Genomic DNA, 22,518 nt, shown 5'->3' with positions numbered 1-22,518 from the left:
AATGTCATCGCGACCATCCAAAGAGAGTACCACAATCACCACAACATATCTCAAGGATAGTCAAAGACAAGCACCAAGAGACTCTCAATCTTAAATCAATTTACAAAAGAGGAAATCACTCATAAAAATATTCTTCTAATCCATGTCCAATAGACCGCTATCACCATGGTCTCGGGGATTATACTAGATAAGATCAAGTGAGTACATCAATCCAATACATAGAAGCAGGGGAAACATCATGGGATCACCCTAGATTAACATAGCCCATGATCACAATCAAGATCACATCATGAGAGAGAGAATTAACCACATAGCTAATGTAGAAGACCTCATCCCCGAGGAGGAAGTACTCCCTCTTCATGGAGGGAGGAAGCAACATCGATGGAGATGAATCCCGGGGCACTTCCCCGTCGCGGCAGGGTGCCGGCACAGGAATTCTAGTCCCCCAAACTTGTTGGCGATGGCGGCGGAGATTGGAATTGCTTCTGGAGAAAAGGGTTCCGGAATCAGCGTTTCCTCCACGGGGGTAAAAATAGGAGCCAAGGTAGGGAACGAGAGGAGGTGGGCCCCGCCCAGGCGACCTGTGGGCGCGGCTAGGGGCCAGTCCATGCAGGGAGGCCGCCTGGGCATCCCCTGGATCCCTTCTGGCCCACCTTTGGTGCTCGTGAAGCTTCCGTCACACTGTTTTTTATATATTTTTCTCGGGATTTTTGGGGCTCTGGAAATTGGGATAAAAGCCCATGCAAAAAATACATCAGCACACAGAAACTGGCATTGGGTGCACTGAGTTAGTAGGTTAGTCCAAATATGTGTAAAAAGATTTAAAAGTGTAGCAAAACATGTAACAATGTCACCCGAAAGATCATGGAGCAAGAAGAAATTATAGATATGTTTGGGACGTATCAACATCCCCAAGCTTAATTCCTACTCGTCCTCGAGTAGGTAGATGATAACACAAATAGTTTCTGTGGTGACATGCTAACTCACATATAAGAACTTCAAAGTAAAGCAACTAAGATATGCAATTCAAGTCAAGACAATAACAAGCAAGACTCTATATTTTGTATTGAAATTGGCAAAGTAAGAACATAAAGGTGCAAGAGCTCTTGCTGTCCATGACTCGAATGTCTCCAAATGGTGTTTGCGTGCAAGAAAAGGGAGATGGGTTTAGAGCATAAAAATATTTTTTAATTGAGAACTCAATCTACTAAACTTCACACTTGGTCTCCTTCAGAATCTTATTTTGACTCATCCCGAGACCACTAGCGAGGCACAAGTCAAAATGATCCTCTCCCTTTCGACTTTGATCACTCATGCAATGGATGAGCGCAAGCAAGATATGTTGGCACTTTGGATGGCAAAGAGAATAATGATGGGGAAGGAAGACAAAAATGTGTGAAAGGCTCACATCAGTGAGGAGAACCATAGGCGAGAGAAAGCCAAATGATAGATATGATGTGAGGAGTAGGGATTGCCATGCATCGGATGCACATATGTGCTAAGGTAAGCTCTCCAATGGAACTAGTGGGGGTGCATCGAACTTGCTTGCTCATGAAGACCTAGAGCTAATTTGAGTAGGCTCGTTAGTGGAACATACAAGCCAAGTTCTATAGTGTAAGGGTCCCCACATAAGTATGCATGAATGATAATCTCTATGCAGTACAAATATAGCAATGGAGTACGAGTGTGGATCTTTCGAAAGGAATAGTAGTGTTGCCCCCTTCTCTCTTTTTATTTCTTTTATTTCTATTTTTATTTTGTTGTGGCCTCTTTGGCTATTTCTATTTATCTCTCATTTGTCCTCTTTGGGATCTTTTAATTTGTCCTCTTTGGGATCTTTTCCTCACTTAAGGGCAACACTCTATGATTTACGAGAATAAAAAGAAGATCTTCACACTTTATAAGAAGTAATCAACATAAAGAGAAATGAAAACTATCATGATGTATGCAAATGTATGTCTCTGTGAGTGTAGCAGGATATGCAATGAAACTAGCGCGTCATGTAGCAATAATAGGGGCAAGGCCCAACTGTCATGCGTCTCCTCGATCAAGCAAAAGCATGTATGACATGAAGATCAAGTCATGATATGGTGGATGTTGCATGGCAATGTATCTCGGAAAGGCTATGGAAATGCCTTAATAGGTAGCTATGGTGGCTGTTTTGAGGAAAGATATAATGAGGCTTATGATGACAGAGCGTATCATGCCAAGGGTTTGGATGCACCGGCGAAGTTTTCACAAACTCTCAGGATGAGAAAGGGCAATGCACGGTACCGAAGAGGCTAGAAAAATATGGATGGTGGAAGTGGCAACAATCGAATACTCACATTAGTCCGAAGAACTCATGCACTTATTATCGGTAACTCTCTATCTAATCAGAAAATTCACAAAGAGACAAGTACCCCGAGGAGGAGTGTTTGGGGTTTGGTTATCCTTGTGCATCCTCGACCCATGCTAACGTGAGGGTACTCTATATATTCCAAACCCTCGAGAGGTTAGCGATCAATCTAGAAGTTAGAGTTCTCAACTAATTTTTTTAGTTTTTGAAAAACACACGAATTTCCCAAAATACGACACCTATCACCAATAGTCTCAAGCTCTTGGCACCAGTAGTCCAAATATTACTCAAATAAATACCTCAAAACTATTGCAAGTTACTACTATACTTAAATAGCAACCTCAATTACCTACTCATGCAAGACACATAACTGAGTGCAACAAGCCAACTCTCTAAATAAGATCAGCATAATAATTCAAGAGAGTTCCAAAATCAACCTAAATAAAAGCTCTTAAAAAGATAAAGCATGAAAACTAAGATCTAAGCATGACAACAGCTATGAAAAGATAAAGAACACACAAAAAAGATAAGCATGAAAACCTATGTTGTGTTCTAGGGCGGAGTGGAGCGTGTTTCTCTCCCAAACAAAGAAGGCTAGGTTCCAACTTGTTATGAACATCAAGCAAAACTAAAACAAACCAAAAAGTAAAGAGCGGGATGCTCCAAGCATAGCACATAACATATGAAGTGATAATAATATAGCATGGAGAAGGACGAATTGATGATTGTTGATAAAGAAGGGGATGCACGGGGGCATCCCCAAGCTTAGATGCTTGTGTCTCCTTGAATATTTCTTGAGGGTGCTTGGGTGCATCTCCAAGCTTGAGCGCTTGACACTTGTGGATCTTCTTTCATCATCTTCCATCGCATACTTGAAAAGTCCCTTGATAGGAAACTCATCATAAGCTGACTAGAGTGGTTAGTGCCCATGATAAAATAATTTATTATCTACTGGAAATAAGGATTTTCATGATGATCTACTGTTTCTCAAGATTGCCAATAGGTTTTTGCAAAGAAAAAGCAAGCTTAAGATTTGCAAAATGATGGAAACACAAAACGTGGTAGAATCTGTGAAAAACTGACCAGCAAGTAGTAAATAATTGTTTCGGGGAACTTCTGCAACTCAAATAAAAAAAACTCAGAACAGACGTCGGAAAGACAATTATATAGAGCATACTGTCAAAACAATTCAGATCAAAAAGATGATTTGGTGGGTTTTGGCGAATTGTTCCATCAAGCATACATAATCTGTTTTTGGATAGCATGTCACAACTTTTGAACTTTCTTGCAATCGGAGGCTAAAACTTGGCACAAAGCTTAAAAATAAAGATACAAAGATGTTCCTAGAGTAGTAACACACATCAAGACCACTACAAACTAAAAGTAAAAACTCAAAGTAAAGATAACAAGGGTTGTCTCCCTAGAGCTCTTTCTTTATAGCCATAAAGATAGGCTTAAGATTTTAATGATGCTCTCGTAGGAATAAGAGTTGGAGAACAAAAGAGAGCATCGATAAGCAAATACCAAACACATTTAAGTTTAACATGCTTCCTATGCATAGGAATATTGCAATAGAATAATTCATCGAAGCACAAAGCAATAAGCATATGAAGGCAAAACAAGTGCAACTTCAAAACCTTCAACATAAAGAGAGGGAACTTGATATTATTGAAATATCTATAAGCATATGTTACCTTCTCATAATAATTTTCAGTGGAATGATGAATAAACTCAACAATATAAGTATCACATAAAGCGTTGTTACCATGATCCACATGGACTTCATGAAGAGGATAAAACTTGGAGTAAAAGAGAGATATAAGATCTCGCCAATTTAGCAAATGAGAGTTATCAAGAAGCCTATCCCAATCCAAAGCCTTATATTTTAATGATAGAGAGAATATCTTTCTCATAAAAAATCCATCGATATACCTGCAAGCTTAAATAAGGAGCATAGTTGTGAAAGATATAACAAGTGTTCGCCTGAATGTCTATCTCCTGCATATCGATTAGCCAAGACACAATCAATAATACCAGTTGGTATTTTAAAGGGCACAATTTCCGTAGGTGGGGGAGGCTTCTCCACAACAATTTCAGTGGAGCAGTTCTCCACAAGCAACAAACCAAGAGCAGAGTTGTCCATAAGCCTAACTAGTGAAAATAAAAACAAGAAACAACAAGATGTAATTGCAAGATCTAAAGATATACCTTCAAGCACTCACCTCCCCGGCAACGGCACAAAAAATAGCTTGATGTCTACGCACGCTTTTATTATTGTAGACTATGTTGGGCCTCCAAGCGCAGAGGTTTGTAGGACAGCATCAATTTCCCTCAAGTGGATGACCTAAGGTTTATCAAACTCAAGGAAGTAGAGGTTGCATAAGGTCTCTCTCAAGAAACCCTGCAATTAAGATACAAGAAGTCTCTTGTGTCCCCAACACACCTAATACAATTGTCAGTTGTATAGGTGCACTAGTTTGGCGAAGAGATGTTAAAAGGCAAGTGATATGGATGGTAAAACAAGGTATTTTAAACCTGAAATAAAAATGGCAGTAAGGTAGCAAGTGACAAAAGTGAGCATAAACGGTGTAACAATGGTGAGAAACAAGGCCTAGCTTCATACTTTCACTAGTGGCAACTCCCAACAACATTAACATAGTCTAATCACATGATATTTCCACTAAAACATGCAATGGAGACGTACTCGGAGGTCATTCTTTTGTGATCAAGAGAGGAGGATAATTATGTAGGGCTACAAAAGCACACCTCAGAGTTCGTAGTTCTCATCTATGGATTTCCCAATGTCACCGCGACCATCCAAAGAGAGTACCACAATCACCGGAACATATCTCAAGGATAGTCAAAGACAATCACCAAGAGACTCTCAATCTTCAATCAATTGACAAAAGAGGAAATCACTCATGAAAATATTCTTCTAATCCATGTCCAATAGACCGCTGTCACCATGGTCTCGGGGATTATACTAGATAAGATCAAGTGAGTACATCAATCCAATACATAGAAGAAGGGGAAACATCATGGGATCACCCTAGATTAACATAGCCCATGATCACAATCAAGATCACATCATGAGAGAGAGAATTAACCACATAGCTATTGTAGAAGACCTCACCCTCGAGGAGGAACTACTCCCACTTCATGGAGGGAGGAATCAACGTCGATGGAGATGAATCCAGGGGCACTTCCCCGTCCCGGCAGGGTGCCGACACAGGAATTCTGGTCCCCCGAAACTTGTTGGCGATGGCGGCGGAGATCGGAATTGCTTCTGGAGAAAAGGGTTCTGGAATCAGCGTTTCCTCCACGGGGGTAAAAATAGGAGCCAAGGTAGGGCAACAGAGGAGGTGGGCCCCACCAAGGCGACCTGTGGGCGCAGCCAGGGGCTAGGCCGTGCAGGGAGGCCGCCTGGGCAGCCCCTGGCTCCCCTCTGGCCCACCTTTGGTGCCTGTGAAGCTTTCGTCATGTTGATTTATATATTTTTTCTCGGGATTTTTGGGGCTCTGGAAATTGGGATAAATGCCCCAGCAAAAAAGACATCAGCAGAAAGAAACTGGCAGTGGGTGCACTGAGTTAGTAGGTTAGTCCAAATATGTGTAAAAAGATATAAAAGTGTAGCAAAACATATAACAATGTCACCCGAAATATCATGGAACAAGCAGAAATTATAGATACGTTTGGGACATATGAACAGTGTACTCGTATCAACCATACCAAGTAACAAATGCCATCTTGGGAATATCTTCTTCATGAACTCGGATCTGATGGTAAGCCAAATTCAAGTTGATTTTAGAGAACATAAAGGAACCAGCAAGTTGATCATACAAATCATTTATCCGAGGAAGTGGATATTTATTCCGAATTGTTGCTTGGTTGATGGGACGGTTGTATTAGACCAAATGATTCGTACCATCTTTCTTCGTGACAAAGAGAGAAGGTGCTCCCCAAGCAAAGGAACTTCGACGAATGAAACCTTTGCAAAGATAATTGTTGATTTGTTTCTTAAGTTCAACGAGTTCATGAGGAGGCATCTTGTAAGGTCGTTTGGCAATTAGAGTGGTGCCTGGTTTCAAGTCGATGACAAACTCGACAACTCTAACAAGGGGAATTCCTGGAAGTTCTTCTGGAAAGACATCTTGGAATTCATGAACAACTAGAATGCTTTCAATCCCCTCAAGAGGTGATGCATTCAATGCATTTATGCAATAAATCCGGGCTTCGACATCTCGAAAAAGATGAGCATTGTAGCTTACTATCTAATTCGAAGGATGTAGGAGATGGACGGTTCTGGTGGCGCAAACAATGGTAGTAGTATGTGCCTTTAGCAAATCCTTTCTTAGAATGAGGGCAATATTGGAAGAATTAAGAATAATGGGAGAGACCTGAAATTCCAACCCTTCAATTTCAAGGGTGACATCGGGGCTAACCATGGAGGTTCGACATTGGACCGCGGGGGTATTTACCACTATTGGAGTGTTCATCTCTTCCAATTTAATGTCATGCATGCATGCAAAATCTTTTGACATGAAAGAATGCGATGCTCCCGAATCAAATAAAATAGAAGCTAGTATTGAGTTAACAAGAAGATCACCCATCACATTAGCAGACTTGTCTTGAGCTTGACTTAGTTCAATGTTGTTAGCGTGACCACGAACATAAGTAGGCTTGCCATTGTTGTTGGAGGGCTAGTTGCTACCACTGCCACTTGAAGGTAGTGTAAGCCGAGTCTGATTCTACCTGCATTCTCTAGCACGGTGTCCTGGAGGAGCACACTTGAAGCACAACCCGTCCTCAGGACGGGAAGAAGGAGCTTGGGGTGGTGGAGGTGGAAGCTTCAGCTGCCTAGGTGGTGGAGGAGGCACACAAGGTGCAACACAGGACAACCTTGGACTAGGAGGAGATGCATGTTACATGTTATGAGGAATCCATATACGACATTTCTGTGATGATGAACCCAAAGATGATCCCACGTAATGGTTGCACTTGGTGCCTTCCTTGTATTCCTGCGCACCAGTCTCAACCTGGATGACCTTGTTCACCAAGGTGGCGAAATCAGCATAGTCTTAAACAAGGAGCACAATCTTGGTATCAGGGTGAAGTCCTTCACGAAACTTCTTCTGTCTGCGAGCATCAGTAGCAATGTCTTCTTTAGCATAGAGGGACAAGTCAAGATACTCCCGCTTATAAGAATATACGGTCTTGTTGCCCTGGTGAGGTTCCGAAACTCCCGCTTCTTCCTGTCCATGATCCCATGAGGAATATAGAGGGCACAGAAAGAAGTTTGGAACTTCAGCAAGGTGATGATGGTTCCAACAGGGTGAGAACACCGGTGACTATCCCACCATTGAGCAGCAGGACCCTTCAGGAAGTAGGCCCCAAAAGTGACATAACCGGCCAGGGGACATTAGCAAACTCCAGCTCATAAGTGTGTCGCGGAGCTAGTCATCAACATCAAGGGGTTGAGTTGATCTGCGGTAGATAGCAGGGTTGAGGCTGACAAAGTCCTGCAGAGTTATTGTTGCTGGCTGTTGATTCATATTCGATCTCGGGAATTGATCCATGAGCCCTTGGATAAACTGACGGTTCTGCTCAAACTGTTGTATCATACCAGCCATGTATTCGGGCGGTGGTGAATTATAGGCACCATAGCCACGACTAGCTGGTCTAACCATCCCGTCAAATCGTAACAATGGCAATTCAATATTGAGTAATAGCAAGACAATGAATCATTCGTGAGATAACATGCACAATGAATAGAAGTGCAATAGATACATCATAGTAGTCAAACATGACATACAGATCCATACATAGGTCTATTACAAACCAACGTTACAAGTTCGTAAAGGTAAATAACCTAGACCAACTAGGCGGCATGCAGGCACGTGGTAGAGAGGTAGAACAACGAGACATGGTGATATGCTACATTAATGTCGGGGAGAACCACTCAAGTTAGGACACTACAGGTGACGGTACCGGTCAGCCATGACTAAGGGAGTCCTGGACCAGGGGGTCCTCGGGCCGCCTATCTATTTCCATGGGCCGGACACTTGGGTTGTCCTCTAATTATGTGGTTCGCAAGATGATGTTGTGTCCAGAACAGACTCCTCCGAAGACTTGGAGTGCGACCCAAGACAAGATATAGTTGCATTGTTTTACCTTTATGTAACCTATATTGTGTAACCCTAGTACCCCTCGTATCTATATATACCAGAGGGTTTTAGGTCGTAGGCCAAGTTAAGTTCATTATTCTTAGGGTTTTGGACCACAACATACGATCTCGAGGTAGATCAACTCTGTATTTGATTTTCTACCATCAATATAAACAAGAGCAAGACGCAGAGTTTTACCTCCATCAACAGGGCCCGAACCTGGGTAACCATCGTCTCCTTCGTCTCTTGTTACCCATTGATCCAAGATCCACAGTTCGGACCCCTACTCAAGATTTGCCGGTTTTGACACCAACATTGGTGCTTTCATTGAGAGTTCCGCTGCTGGATCGCTAGAGGATCAATGGCTCGTTTGATCATTAGCGGCAACATCTGTAACAGGGGCATTTTTGTCCCTAAATAGATCTTTGCATTTGACAGTGTCATGTTGCATGCTGGACCAACCGAACACCTTGGTCGGGTCGAAAATCTCGCCCCAATCAGGTGATCAGGTTTGGGAACCTAGAGTTCGTCGCTGAATCCCGATGGGATCTTATCCCAACGAAGCTATCAACTAGTGATGCTGAGATATCAAATGTGAAGGATCTCTCCTTTGAGGCGGTTTCCGCCTTGTCTCTGTCCCGAGGGCCGAGACCATATGATATACCAAACTCATCTTTGGGTGAACGTTACATTGATGCGACTGCGAACATCCCGACGACTGCAATGCTACGGGTCGACCCCATGTATTCTAAAAACATGGACGCCACATGCGCCATGGAGCTAAACGAGTTGCTCGGCCAGATTCAGGATATGGGGATGTCAAACGACCAACCGTCGGTTTACGAACAGATCGGGATTAGACCTAACGAGAGGGAAATTCATGTCCCACCTATCACACACTTGGTTGCTACCCTTGAGGACCCGTCTGGAGGCTCATCCACCTAGCCTTTAGGACTCAGGGCTGTCTATGTCCTCATCTCCAATAACCAAGATTGTCCCGCTAGTTTGGGGTCCGAGCTCTGTCCTGAAATCAGTTTGGAATATAGTCAGCCTTGTCCGGCTAGTAATACGAACCTTGAGCCTGGCGCGCCGGACTCCACAATGCCCCATCCGCCTCCAAATACAAAATGTCTCTAAATAGTTTGGAGAAGCCTAATATACGGGACTTACTATGTGTCAAGCAACAACAAGGGGAGATAGTCTAGCACTTGTGGGTTAGTTTCCTCATGGCTAAAAATTATATTCTAGACTGCAGCAGCCAGGAACTTATAAAGGCTTTCCAGCACAACTGTCATGATGAAGGGATCTTAAACGCCCTCACCCGCCGTCAAGTCAACAACTTCGGAGAGCTATCTACATTAATACGCAAATATTGTGCGATGGAAAGTGCGTGGCAGACTCAACAAATGCGAACAGACTCATTCTACACAGATCAACCGAGAGCATCTCGGAGAAAGCGAATACCCTTACGTCGATCAGCCGAACTCGGGCCCGCCGAGAAAATAAACAAACACTTCGATGGATCTAGAATTGTATTTGATAAATTATTGGACAACACATGTCCCATACACTCCATTTCGCCGAACACCACTTCTACCCATAGCCTTCAAGCTTGCTGGGTCGTCAGGCAAGTAGTAAAAAGTGAAGAGGCTATCCTTGGGGTCTCATCGCCCCACAAGCATTCACAAGCACCGTCGGATACCAGCGTCGAAGTTTTAACAATTTACAAGACGTTTTCCTCGAACAATAAGAGAAAGAGAGTTCTTTGAGAACTTGACCAGGTATCCCAGGTGGCAGCAAACGAATTCATGGACAAATACACCAATAACTTTCAGCGAGGATGACCAGCCAAGAATTCGCTCTAGCCGCACACCCGTCGCTTTGGTACTCAACCCCATTATTGATGGCGTTAGACTCTACAAGGTACTAATGGATGGTGGCAGCGGTTTAAACCTCATTTATGAGCACACCTTGGATAAAATGAAGTTCGATAGATCTCGCGTCGAACAAACTACACAACCTTTCGAGGAATTATTCCCGGAAAAGAGGCACGATGCACAAGACGAGTTTCTCTCGACGTGGTATTTGACACGCCTGAGAACTATCGGTCCGAGGATCTAGTCTTCCACATTGTACCCTGTTGGATTAGTTATCACGTTCTTTGGGGATGGGAAGCCTTCACCAGATTTCAGGCCATACCACACTAATGATACATGAAGATCAAAATGCCACGGCCTAATGGTGTTATTACACTCACAAGCGACCCAGATATAGCTCTTCAGGCTGAAAACAAAACTGAATCGCTTGCCCTCGAGGTGCTTTCCGAAGCCATTGCAGCCGAGGAACTAACGAAACTATGATCGGTGGTAGATAAGGATGATGTAATCCTGAGTAAGAGGCCCAAATCCACGTCCTTTAAACCAGTAGATGAAATAGTGAAATTTCAGGTGCATCCAATGGACCCCAATTAAACGATGTCCAGCGAAGCCCAGCTGGACCCTACGGTCGATAAAGCATTGCACACTTTCTTGCGTGAAAACTGGGATATATTTGCTTGGCACCCTTAATATTTTCCAGGAGCCCCACAAAGACTCGCCGATCACAACCTGAACATAATTGCACGCTTTAAACCAGTCAAACAAGAGTTAAGCTGATTTTCCGAACCCAAGCGTCAAGCTATGGGTACCGAATTAGCAAAATTGCTTGAAGCCGGATTTATCCGAGATATCAAACATCTCGAGTGATTGGCTAATTTGGTCATGGTACCAAAGAAGGATAAACCGTGACGGCCATGTGTCAATTTCAAAGACCTAAACAAAGCATGTCCTAAGGATCCTTTTCCCCTACCCCACATAGAACAAATCATTGATGCCACCGCCGGCCACGATTCACTATGATTCCTTGATGCCTACTCCTGATACCATCAAATTAAGATGAAGGAATCCGACCAAGCCGCAACCGCCTTTATTACTCCCTACTGGACATTCTGCTTCAACATAATGCCTTTCGGGTTAAAAAACACAGGTGCTACATATCAATGCATGATTCAAACATGCGTGGAAAAGAAAATCGGCAAAATAGTCAAGGCATATGTTGATGACGTGGTCGTTAAAACCAAACACGTCAGCCAGCCGATGGACGACCTTTGACAAACCTTTGATAATCTTCGGGAATACGACATACGAGTCAATCCGGATAAGTGTGTATTCGGTGTTCCCACAGGTAAGCTGCTCGGACTTATTGTCTCCCATAGAGGAATAGAGGCCAATCCGGCTAAAATTAGAGCTCTATCCCAACTTACAATCCCGACAGAGTTGAGGCACCTGCAAAAACTAGCAGGCTGTGTGGAAGCTTTAAGTCTCTTCATCTCTCGTCTCGGTGAAAATGCACGACCTCTCTACAGACTGCTCAAGTGTACCAAAAACTTTGAGTGCACCGATGAAGCAACAGCTGCACTCGAAGAAATTAAAATGCTGCTAGCCAATAATCCCATACCGACGGCACCTACCGCAGGGGAACCAATGTTGTTATACATCTCGGCCACCAATCAAGTCATTAGCGCAGTCCTTGTTGTTGAACGAGAAGCAGAGGGACATAAGTTCCGGGTATAGAAACTAGTCTATTATGTGTTCGAAGTACTTACCCCATGCAAATCATGTTATCCACATTATCAGAAGATAGCCTATACAGTTTTTATGGCATCTCGCAAGTGCTGACGCTACTTTCAAGAGTGTTCGGTCATGATGGCATCTGCAGTGCCTCTTAATGATATAATCAACAACAAGGATGCCATGGGCTGCATAGCCAAATGGGCCATTGAGCTCCTACCTTTTGAAATCATGTACAAGCCACGCCGAGCTTCCAAATCTCAAGTGTTGGCTGATTTTATCGCCAAATGGACGGAGGCTGAACTCCCTAAAGAGTATGGTACATATTCCTAGTGGACCATGTACTTTGACGGCTCCAAAATGCTAGCCGGACTAGGGGCTGGTGCCTTACTTACATTCCCCACTGGCGACAACATCCGGTATGCGCTCTAGAGGCTCTGTTGCATGGTGTGCGAATGGCAACTTTGATGGGCGTACAACGGCTCGAGGTATGGGGCGACTCTAGCCTCACTATCTCCTAAATCAATAGTGAATTTGACGCCAAAAATCCTAAAATGGTGGTTTATAGGAATGTCGTCCTTAAAATATCAGCGCGGTTCGAAGGCCTTGAATTCCATCATGTCTCCATAGACAGCAATCATTCTGTCGATGTGCTTGCTCACATGGGCGCTAAACCCGACCCTGTCCCTCAAAATACCTTTCTAGAACGGCTCTTCAAGCTTTCCATGGTATTGCAGGACGAAAGCAATAACAACGGAGACAATGGTCAGGAAAATGTCATTCCTCCTATGATTGAGCGAGATGAACAAATCATTGGCGGTTCAACACTTGAAGAAACACCTTCGGCTCACGAAGTTATGGCAGTTATCGCACCATGGACTAAGTCTTTTCTCTCTTATCTTCTCCACCAAGAGCTCCCTGATGACCAAACGAAGGTAAGATGAATAATTCAGCGATCCAAGGCCTATAGGGTTCATGAGGGGGAGCTATATAAGAAAAGTATCACTAGAGTCCTTCAGTGGTGCATATCTGAAGAAGGTAAACAACTCTTGGCTGAAATACACGTAAGCATGGGCGGGCATCATGCAACGCTAGGGTTTTAGTAAGCGTGGCTTTCCAGGCTGGCTTCCTATGGCCTACAACCTATGAAGATGCTCACACACTCGTCCAACATTGTGTTGGTTGTCAACTTTTTCCAAATCAAAGCCATATGCCTACAACAGCTCTTCTGACGATTCTGATACCTGGCGTTTTGTGATCTAGGGTTTGGACATTGTCGGACCACTTAAAGGGGGGCCAAGAAAAAGAAATATTTATTGATTATGGTCCACAAATTCTAAGTGGATTGAAGCCAAACCAATAACTTCTACCAAGTCCGAGCCGGTCATTAATTTATATCCGGCGTGTTTCACCGTTATGGTGTCCCTCATAGTATAATAACGAACAATGGATCCAATTTCATAGCTCGGGAAGTGAAGACTGGTGCACTAACTTGGGCATCAAGCTCGATTACGCGTTTGTGTATCACCCACAAACCAATGGATAGGTTGAAGGAGCCAATATGAGCGACATTAAACCTTTCCTCATACGATCTTTGAAGGAATCCTATTGGCATTGGGGGAGGAGCTTGACTCTGAACTGTGTGGCTTGCACACCACCCCAAACCGATCAACGGGATATACACCATTTTTTTTGGTATATGGGGCAGAAGCAGTCCTCCCCTGCGACACAATTCATGATGCACCTAGAGTGTGCATGTCAAGGGAAAAGAAGCCGAACTAGATGAGCAAGACGACATAGACGCCCTAGAAGAAGAGCGCAATATAGCTCACACAAGTTCTACCTTTTATCAATAGCAGGCTCGATGCTATCAAAGCAGGGAAGTTCGGGCGAAGGCATATAATGTGGGTGAGCTGGTGCTATGCCTCCCATAGAAGAAGAAGAATAAACTTGCACTTAAATGGGAGGGCCCTTTCATCATTGATGAAGTACTTGTAGGAAGAGCATATCGTCTTTGCATCCCATTAGATAACCGCCTTGAACCAAATCAATGGAACGCATCTCGCCTTTGGCGCTTCTACGGCTAGTCTCGTGTCGTCAAAATCAACTAGTTTTTCTTTTCTCATTTTTAAATTTTTTTTCTATACTTTGTTCTTTTAAGATTGATTAAATGGATCTCAGGTTATGTTTGGCTAGACCGAACCATTTTCGTGAAATTGTATTTTTTGACAACACCTAGGGTTTCCTAGCAAGAAGTTGATCAATGAACACTTGCACATCTATTTTTCGCCCACATGATGTATCTGTCCTTCCTATATTGTTTTAAAGCCAGCATATGCATCAATTTGACTTAAGATTTTGCCAAGCTGGGTTGCCTCACTCGTGTTCTTATTCTTTATGTTCCCGATTGTTCGGCTAGAGGGTAAAGGGAGCACCTCTGCGATTATTACAACCCGTTAATAGGGAAACGTACCTCAGGCGGGTGAAGCCGAAAGCTAGGGTGCTTAATAAAATAATTGGTCAGACTCATAGGAAGTGAAAGTAATTAGGTGATTATCACCAAAACCAGGGGTTATTTTTCCCAAAATGACCATCATCCCCGTACTATGGATAGTCGGTTATCATGCTTACATCAAGCGTAGCAACCCAAAGAAAGGAACCTATAGAGGAACTATTTTCTTTGGAGGATGTTCCTTACTATAAAAGGTAATATAACATAGGTCCACGATCACATTCTATCTATTAGCACGATATGGCCGGATTGCGTGGTTCTCCAAATTGTTTACCTTCTATCCCAAGGTACATAGTACGGAACACTTCCTGATTATTGTCAAGAGGGGGTAGAAGCCGATGGACGGTTAAGACAATGTTTACAATTCGAATGATGGAGTTGGTAATCTCAAATACATAATAACATAAAATCACACATCTGGCCATTGATCTAGATTATCTATTATTGTGTCCACGCGACAATCTTGTTGCGAGTGGCACCCAACAGACATTACTTGGTCATACACCAAGTGTAGAGGCACCTCCTCACCATATGGACCTACTAGCCCAACTTGAGCCATTTGTGCTGGGTCAAGTTTTGTAAATCTAGTCTTTACCATAGCGTATGCCTCCCGTACACCTTCTTTGCAAACCGATGTCTTCCATAGTTCGAACCGACGACGAGACCCTCTAAAGCGATATAGTGTAGTGAGTTCATACATATAGGCATCACATCCGAGACAAGTAGACCGATACTTTCTGCATCTACTACTATTACTCAACACATCGACCGCTATCCAGCATGCATCTAGTGTAGTGAGTTCATAACAAACAGAGTAACGCCTTAAGCAAGATGACATGATGTAGAGGGATAAATTCATGCAATAGATATAAACCCCATCTTTTTACCTTTGATGGCAACAACACGATGCGTGCCTCATTACCCCTTCTGTCACTGGGTGAGGTCACCGCACGGTATGAACCCAAAACCAAGCACTTCTCCCATTGCAAGAATTATAGATCAAGTTGGCCAAACAAAACCCACAACTTGAAGAGAATTACAAGGATATGAAATCATGCATATAAGAGATAATAAGAAACTCAAATAAGATTCATAGATAATCTGATCATAAATCCACAATTCATCGGATCTCGACAAACACACCGCAAAAGAAGATTACATCGGATAGATCTCCATGAAGATCATGGAGAACTTTGTATTGAAGATCCAAGAGAGAGAAGAAGCCATCTAGCTACTAGCTATGGACCCGAAGGTCTATGGTGAACTACTCACGCATCATGGGAGAGGAAATGGTGTTGATGAAGAAGCCCTCCGTGTCCGAATCCCCCCTCCAGCAGGGCACCAGAACGTGCCCCAGATGGGATCTTGCGGAGACAGAAGCTTGCGGCGGCGAAAAAGTATTATCGTGGCTCTCTCCCGTGGTTTCAGATTTTTCGGGGATTTATAGGCGGAAGAGGTAGGGCAAAGGAGCCACGGGGGGCCCACAAGCCTGCTAGGCGCGCCCCCCAGGCCGCGGCTAGGGGGCTTGTGGCCTCCCCTGGTGCCCTTTGCCTTGGTTCTCAAGCTCCCTTCGTATCTTCTATTTCGGAAAAAATCTTTTTGGAGGTTTTATTCCGTTTGGACTCTGTTTAATATTCTCCTCTGAAAAAGGTCAAAAACACGGAAAAACAGGAACTGGCACTTGGCACTGAGTTAATAGGTTAGTCCCAAAAAAGATATAAAATGCATAGAAAACATCCAAAGTTGACAAGATAATAGCATGGAACCATCTAAAATTATAGATACGTTGGAGACATATCAAGCATCCCCAAGCTTAACTCCTGCTCGTCCTCGAGTAGGGAAGTGATAAAGACCAAATTTTTGATGTGGAATGCTACCTAACATATTTGTCCTTCGCAACTTCTTTCATGTGACATGAATGTTCAGATCCGTAAGATTCGAAACAATAGTTTGCTATTGACATGAAAACAATAATACTTCAAGCAAAGTAGCAAGGTAATCATGAACTTTTGAAATAACAAGGCCAAAGAAAGTTATCCCTACAAAATCATATAGTCTGGCTATGCTCCATCATCCCGACACAACGAATTTAAATCATGCACAACCCCGGTATTGGCCAATTAATTGTTTTCACACTCTTACTTTCTCAAACCTTTTTCAACTCTCACGCTATGTATGAGCGTGAGCCATGGATATAGCACTATAGGTAAAATAGAGTGTGGTGGAGGTTGTGAGGCAAAGAGGAGGAGATGGTCACATTGACTCGGTGTATCAACGGGCTGTGGAGATGCCCATCAATAGATATCAATGTGAACGAGTAGGGATTACCATGCAACGGATGCACTTAGAACTATAAGTGTGTGAAAGCTCAAAATGAGAACTAGTGGGTGTGCATCCAACTTGCTTGCTCACGAAGACCTAGGGCAATTTTGAGGAAGCCCGTCATTGGAATATACAAGCCAAGTTATATAATGAAGATTCCCACTAGTATATGGTGGTGACAAAAACAAGAGACTCTTGATGACCCACAAGTATAGGGGATCTATCGTAGTCCTTTCAAGAAGTAAGAGTGTCGAACCCAACGAGGAGCAGAAGGATTTGACAAGTGGTTTTCAGCAAGGTAATATCTGCAAGCACTGAAATTATCAGTAACAAGTGATTGTATGGTGAGGTGATTCGTTGCAAGCAACAAGTAACAAAAGTAGCAACAGTGCAGCGAAGTGGCCCAATCCCGTTTGTAGCAAGGGACAAGCCTGGACAAAGTCTTATAGGAGGAAAAACGCTCCCGAGGACACACGGGAATTTCTGTCATGCTAGTTTTCATCATGTTCATATGATTCACGTTCGTTACTTTGATAGTTTGATATGTGGGTGGACCGGCGCTTGGGTACTGCCCTTACTTGGACAAGCATCCCACTTATGATTAACCCCTCTCGCAAGCATCCACAACTACGAAAGAAGAATTAAGACAAAGTCTAACCATAGCATTAAACTAGTGGATCCAAATCAGCCCCTTACGAAGCAACGCATAAACTAGGGTTTAAGCTTCTGTCACTCTAGCAACCCATCATCTACTTACTACTTCCCAATGCCTTCTCTAGGCCCCAATAGTGTTGAAGCGTTATGTAGTCGACGTTCACATAACACCACTAGAGGAAAAACAACATACAACATATCAAAATATCGAACGAATACCAAATTCACATGACTACTATTAGCATGACTTATCCCATGTCCTCAGGAACAAAAGTAACTACTCACAAAGCATAATCATATTCATGACCAAAGAGGTAATGAGTAGCATCAAGGATCTGAACATAAACATTTCCACCAAATAATCCAACTAGCATCAACTACAAGGAGTAATTAACACTACTAGCAACCTTACAAGTACCAATCGGAGTCGTGAGACGGAGATTGGTTACAAGTGATGAACTAGGGTTTGGAGATGAGATGGTGCTGATGAATATGTTGATGGTGATGAGTCCCCTATGATGAGAGGAGTATTGGTGATGACGATGGTGACGATTTCCCCCTCCGGGAGGGAAGTTTCCCCGGCAGGATCGTCCTGCCGGAGCTCTAGATTGGTTCTGCTCAAGTTCTGCCTCGTGGCGGCGGCTCCTCCCGAAAGCTTCCTTCTAATTTTTTTCTGGAACGAAACCCTTCATATAGCAAAAGATGAGCGCCGGAGGGGCAACAGGGGGCCCACAAGCCCCCAGGCCCGGCCAGCGGGGTAGGCCAGGCATGGCAGGCTTGTGGCCTCCTGGTGGCGCCCCTCTAGCACTTCTTCCGCCCAATATTTTTCATTAAATCCAAAATAATTCCTTGTTGATTTTCACGGCTTTTGGAGTTGCGCAGAATAGGTATCTCAATCTTGCTCCTTTTTCAGGCCAGAATTCTAGCTGCCGGCGTTCTCCCTCTTCATGTAAACCTTGCAAAATAAGAGAGAAAAGGCATAAGTATTGTACCATGAAGTGAAATAACAACCCAAAAAGCGATAAATATAAACATGAAAGCATGAGGCAAAATGGACGTCTCAACTCCCCCAAGCTTAGACCTCGCTTGTCCTCAAGCGAAAGCATAGATCAATAAACATGACCACATGTTTAGGGAGAGAGGTGTCGACAAAACAAGATACAAACATGCAGGCATCATGATCATGATTAGAACAACAATGCCAACATATAATCTCTCATGCTAAAGTGACAATTCCTTCACAAAGTAAAGTATGGATCAAGAACCTTACCGAGAAGTAACAATCGATAGCCTTTAGTCATTAAAGCAATTGCAATTTATCACAACATGAGAAAGAGTCAAATAAGAGCTTGTAAAGAAAATCCACATACTCAATCATCTTTTCATTCTCTAGAATTGCTACAACTCACGTGGTACTCTTGAGATCAAAGTTTCAGCTGGACACAGAGAAAGATAGGGGCTCATAGTTTTGCCTCCCAACTGCTTACCTCAAGGGTAATGTCAACAATAATAATTCATGAATACTTACCACCAAGTTGACATATGAATATAGATATTTCCCTAGCATATGACGTTAGCCAAGATAAAGGCAAAACAAGGAATTGGTGAAGATCACCATGACTCTTTCAATGGCAAAAAGTAAAGGTACAAGATAGGCCCTTCGCAGAGGGAAGCAGAGGTTGTCATGCGCTTTTGAGGTTTGGATGCGTGTCCTCTTAGTGCGGAGGAACGTCACTTTATATTGCCTCGTGTGATAAAGAACTTTATTATGCAGTCTGTCGCTTTTATGTCTTCCTCATCACAGGTTCGTACAAAGCTTATTTTCCACACACTAATAGATCATACATATTAGGGAGCAATTTTTATTGATTGCATCGATGACAACTTACTTGAGGGATCTTATTCAATCCATAGGTAGGTATGGTGGACACTCATGGCAAAACTGGGTTGAAGGTTTATGGATGCACAAGTAGTATCTCTACTTGGTGCGGGAGTTTTGGCTAATATGAGGTGGAAGCAATCGTCACATGCTAAGGGATCTCTAATCATATAACATTGTTCGGAACCAAGCAAACACAATTCATTATGTTGTCTTCCTTGCCCAACATCTACTTCTAGGCATGTAATAGTTTAGTGAGTGTTCACAATCATAGATGGTGTCAAGGATGATATATTTATACGTGAACTTCTACTTCTTTATCACTTCCTATTAATTGCAACAATGACCAAGGTCTACTTTTGTCTACCCTCAACAAGTTTCAATCATCATTCTTTTTATGTGTGAAGCCATCACTTCCCATAAGATCACTACATGATATTTCATGCTTTTGTTCTTTCTCAATCTTTTGATCATGGCAAGAGGCAAAGCCCTTCAACTAAGACACTCTTTATTATATGGCTCACGAGCTCGAATACATCGGGGGGTGACACAAAGCAAAACTCAAGCCTAAAACACTAAAACCTTTATTCTCCTAGAGAAAGAGAAAACTGAAAAGGAACTAACTAAAAGAAAGGTAAAGGCAAAAGATATGATGGTGATACGATACCGGGGCAACTCCCCCGAGCTTGGCACAAGCCAAGGGGATTGCCCATACCCCTGCTCAGTTGTCTTCCTGTCGGGACCCCGATCCTAAGTCATAAGAACCCAGCCTCTAACACATCACATCAATTTGCGGCCTCACACACGGTAAACTCCACGGCTGCCACCTTACCTTGGCCGGGATTGTTTGCGTCTTTTGTCTCACGTATATGAATATGTTGCTAGCGTTCAAACGACAAAGAACCCGGGTCGACATGACTAGTTATAAACCCAAGCGGTACATCCGTACAGGGACATACATACATAACCCAGCAAAGCAGCTGTCGGTCATCAGCGTGTGTAGACAAGTCTTAGCAAGCTACAAGGACTCCATTACATCGCGTGACATTTCCCCAAGGGGACAGACACAACAGCAAAGAAGGGCGAAGTAGGCAGAATCACAATATGGAGTAGAGAACTCATCATGAGCACTCTTATTATGATCCTTAGTTCACGGAGAACTTCTGCCAAAGATGATTCACGGTATTCGAAGAATGATATACGATGAACCTTGGGAGCTACAACAAGGTTACTAATCATTCCAAAGGAACTAGCAACACTGTCAACAGAGATGAGCAGAATGATCATTGGATTCAAAGACCCAGGAATAAAATACCTAAAAACTAAATAACATCACGAGATGTTTCCGAAAATGATGGTCAGAATTATCGCATTGGAACATAGAGCACATCTAGACTATTGGGTGGTTTTCGAGGTGACATGGTTTCCTAATACTTCAACAATAGGCCGAGGTAATAAAGTACCTCATCACAATGATTAGTGTGCTTTGTCTGGCCAAAGACATTGGAAATAAGAGGAAGGAATTTGCAATTGCATCAGATTATTTGGGAACTTTGGAAAACTCGGACAACATAACGGCTGTACGGGCATGAAATATGAGGCAACCTGCAAGAAAACTAACAACATAACAATTGAATTCTTATGGAGACACTGATCCAGGAAGACAACAACTTTTCTATAAGTCTCCACCATAGTAACTCGTCATCCTAATGAATAGATGAGAAAGCCTAATTCTTAAACCCCGTAGAATAAAGAGGAGGATGACTCAGAATAAAAATGACACAAGGAAAGGAGTAAAAAGAGCCTTATGTTCCCTTCCACAAACAATTCCCTTATATAACTAAAGAGTTGCTAGACACAACATCGACCAGTTTGGCTCGGTTATCCTACAGGCAGTCAAGCTCTGATACCAAAGTTGTTGGGACCCCGATCCTAAGTCATAAGAACCCAGCCTATAACACACCACATCACTTTGCGGCCTCACACACGGTAAACTCCACGACTGCCACCTTACCTTGGCCGGGACCGTTTGCGTCTTTTGGCTCACATATATGAATATGTTGCTAGCGTTCAAACGACAAAGAACCCGGGTCGACATGACTAGTTATAAACCCAAGCGGTACATCCGTACAGGGACAGGCATACATAACCCAGCAAAGCAGGTGTCGGTCATCAGCGTGTGTAGACAAGTCGTAGCAAGCTACAAGGACTCCATTACACCGCGTGACATTTCCCCGAGGGGACAGACACAACAGCAAACAAGGATACATGCCGGTCAATCAATGTGTTCCGAGCAGTAGCAAGCTACCAAGGCCCGATGGAAACACAAAGAGGCATTTCCCTGTAAAGAGTACTACTAAAGGCAAACAACTAGGTGTCGAATCCCACACATATAATGCATTTCAAACATACACACATTATGCACGATATGTGTAGATACAACATGGCATCACAACATAACTCTATGACTCAAGCATTTATTAAAGACTCACAAGAGTCAACATAGTATGATATTACAAACAGGGGTCACATGACCTGGCACTCAAGTCATACAAGCATCAAGCAGAAGCAAATCATGTCTGGGTACAGACATCTACTAAAAGTGGCTGGAAGAGCCTGAAAAGCTACTACGACCCTATCAAAGGAGCCATACCTCTGTCTGGGATTCCCAAGCTATTCTGGTCAACATCGAACACATCGTGTAGAACCTTTTAATGAGTCTAAGTCTTCTCTGCAAAAACATAAATAAAGCAACCGTGAGTACAAAGGTACTCACTAAGTCTTACATCAGAACTATCTACATATGCATCATGTTTCAATGAAAGGATTGTGGGGTTTGATTGCAGCAAGCCAGCTTTGACTCTTGGCTAACCTGTACTATGACTACAAGTTCTTTCTTTGAGGTGGGATAGCGCACACGAGTGCACATATTCACCAATTCAATGCACCACTATGGATCCACTCTTGTCTCCCTACGAGAAAGCCTTCCATAGCACTCACACTTATCTTGCATGTTTTAGAGTATCCATTTAACTTGTCTA

The sequence above is a fragment of the Hordeum vulgare genome, chromosome 5H (genome assembly GCF_904849725.1).
Source record: "Hordeum vulgare subsp. vulgare chromosome 5H, MorexV3_pseudomolecules_assembly, whole genome shotgun sequence".
NCBI classification, from domain to species: Eukaryota; Viridiplantae; Streptophyta; class Magnoliopsida; order Poales; family Poaceae; genus Hordeum; species Hordeum vulgare.
Note: the sequence above shows the minus strand (reverse complement) of the source record.